The sequence below is a fragment of the Lycium ferocissimum genome, unplaced genomic scaffold, assembly GCF_029784015.1.
Source record: "Lycium ferocissimum isolate CSIRO_LF1 unplaced genomic scaffold, AGI_CSIRO_Lferr_CH_V1 ctg7292, whole genome shotgun sequence".
Taxonomy (NCBI): Eukaryota; Viridiplantae; Streptophyta; class Magnoliopsida; order Solanales; family Solanaceae; genus Lycium; species Lycium ferocissimum.
Window position 1 is genome coordinate 16,791 of NW_026726714.1, and position 3,358 is coordinate 20,148.

Genomic DNA, 3,358 nt, shown 5'->3' on the forward strand with positions numbered 1-3,358 from the left:
TTGAGAGCTCAAAATCCTTCTCCAAGCATATTCCACCCCAATCCAAAGGAAAACAAAGATCAAGAGGCAAGAATCAAACTGTTCATGTGTTAGAAGGTTTCCTAGGGTTAGTAGACTACAAAGATTCTTGAGTATTGAAGCTAGGGTTTTCACCTAAGTTGATAGCTGCTCCAAAGCTCATTCCCCTGAGATAAAAGGTTAGTTTTCATGCTTATTTCATGTTATCATGAATGCTTGGTTGTTGAAGAACTTGGGTAGAAGAAGAAAGTAGGAAATGAGGGCTCAACGTGACTTTTATGATGTTTTTGAGTGGTAAGCTAACGTGAGCCATGATTCTTAGTATGATATAGATATAATCTTGTTATGGAAGGTAGTAATAGTGATAAGGAAGCATTGTATGAAAATGTGCTAAAATGGGTGTGAGGTTGTTGGTATAAGTTGAACATAAGGATGAATTTTGAAGGCTTAATGGAATGTGATTACTTGATTATGATATTGTGGGCGAATTATGGATGTTTGGGAGTTGTTTTGTAACATAGTGGAAGTTGACGAAATAGGGGAAATGCTGCCCAATTTTCATTAGATCATGAATTATTCTAGTTTGAATTTGATAGTGTCATTAAAGCTTAACCATGGTATGAATCCTTCTAAATGTAGATTGCTCAAGCTCGATGGTGAACGTTAAGTAGTTAAGAAGACGAAGAGGTATGTAAGGCTAACCCTTCTTTCATTAAGGCATGGTTCCTTTGCTATATATCCTTTCATGAGTTCCATAACGTCTTCTAAGTGACTCTATCTCTAAGATTACCAAAACTCATGATTCTCGATACTTTCACGATACTAGTACCTTCTTTATATGATATTTGATCCTCTAAGGATATATATAATGAAAACGATGATAGCAATAATGTTGATGATACTTACGGACTTTTATGTATACGTGTCTGAGTATGTATGACTATTATGTAACACCGAGCTTATATGACCGGGTATGACACTTATCGCGCGCACCTCTGCAGATGGGTAAGAATGACACTGAGCCTTGGTAGGGCCAGGTATATATAATCACCGAGCCTTGTCATGGCCAGGTATGTGAACCACTGAACCTTCATGGTCGGGTATGATATGGATGCGAATACGGGTATAAATACGAGTACGAATATGGTTATGTATGTACATATATATGCATGAGTAAGTATCAGAAATGGAAGGTCCCCATGAAAGACAAGTAATTAAATATGATGATGGCCACTAGAGGTACAAAGGGCTTTATTACCTCCTGATTATTCTATCTTATGCTATTTCTTGTACTATTTCTTATGCTCCTACTATGATGTTGATTATGCTGTACATACTCAGTACATTATTCATACTGACGTCCTTTTGTTTGTGGACGCTGGGTCATACCCGCAGGTAGCCAGGGAGACAGGCTTGATCCATAGATTTCTTGTTTAGGATTTGCATGAGAGCTCCATTTCATCAGCTCTTTGCGTTTTAGTATTATTCTTTTGTGTATATACATATGGGTATGGCGGGGTCCTGTCCCGCCTATATGATGTGACATACTCTTCTTTGAGGTTCGTCGACAGTTATGTATGGTAGATGTCTTGTAGCCTTGTCGGCTCATATTTTGTATATTATTTCGATAGCCTCGTCAGCTTGTGTATTTGGATATGTGCATTGCTGCTGCTGATGATGATATAAATGTGATGTTGCCCCTATGAGATTAGTACTATTGATGTATGTAAATTATGAGTAAGCTATGTGGCTCACCTAGATATGGATAAGAGAGTACGATAAAATGTGCCCGGGTGGGTTAGCACCGGGTGCCCGTCATGGTCCTCCGGTTGGGTCGTGACATGTTGCTATTGTTACTAGGGCCGAGACAACTTCGATGTAGGTCCCGGAGGGTAATACCGCTGCTGATCTTCCGACCCCAACCACAGCTAGGGAGGTTGAGGTTCCTTTCCCCCCAATAGCCGAATATATCCAAGCCCCAATTCCACTAAGGTACGTTGATTTTATTGACATTACAGGTGACACTTCACCCGAGGTGGTGCCTTTGGTGAAAAGGCCTAGAAGGGCCGATACAACTTCAGGGGCCGAGACAGCTCAAAGGGCCGAAACAGCTACAACTGCCTCCAAGAACTGAACCAGCTACTACGGTCGAGATACCATCAAGGGCCGATACAACTCCAACTTCTACTCCCGCTCTGTCTTCTGAATAGAAGAATCTTGATGACATGTTTGCTAACACCCCTTCTGCAACGGCGGAAGCCTCGGGGTTTGGCCACCTCCTTATTCCATGAGCAACGAGGATTGCTAGCCGGTCTGTCAGGTTTGAGATCTAGACTTGTAGATATTTTTCCGTCTCCAAGTGTAGAGCCGAAAAGGACCAGGTCGACCGTGGTCACCTGTTATATCCCGTATTTTGTACCTTGGGATAATCTGAGTTAACTATGAAAAGTTAAGGACAAGACTATTCCGGGATGTGAGGTTGAGAATTTTAACCATGATTTTGTTTTAATGCATAAGTTGCATATTCATCCTTTCATTGGCATAGAATGTTAAGGGTAAATTTGGAATAAGGAAAATTTGGGGTTAAAAGTGAATTATGGAAAGTTGAATATTTCATGAAGACTTGGGGCTAGAAGTGGAAACAAAATTATTTCATGAAAGTGGCCAAAAAGGCCATGTGGCCGTGGGGTATGGGGTGGACCCCACCCATGGTTGGCCAATATTTTTGTGCCATGAAATGGCACATGTGTATACCATATATTTGTGGAAGCTAAGTATATATATGTGTATAAGTCATGAAAAGCAAGACATATTAGTCATCTTTTTAACTCACAGAAAGTTGAAGAAACATGGAGAGAAAAGGGAAGGCCGTTCTTGCCAAGATGAGTAAAATTGAGGGTCAAAAATCTTGATCAAAAAATTATTTTCTTCTATGTTTTCAACCCATTGGAAGGTCCTAAACAACATGAAGTAGTTGTTGGAGCAAGCAAAGCCTTTGTTCATGCAATTCTCAACTCTAGCCAAGTGAAGAACTAAGTGGAAAAGGTAAGGTTTAATCCTCTTTTATATGTTGTGGATGGTGTATGTAGGTTGTAGTATGTGAAAATGGATGAAATTCATGAAATATGGCATGTTGAAGTGTTGGCCGTGTGTATGTAGTGGTGTGTAGGAATGAAGAATTAAGTGTATTGAGCATGTTTGTGTGTTGTTATAGTGTGTGGAAATGGATGAAAATCATGGAATTTGTGGGTGGAGGTGTTGGCCGAAAATGGGCTGTTTTGTATGTTAGGGAATGAACTAATTTTATTTAGTATGTTTGGGATGTTGTGTTATGGATTCT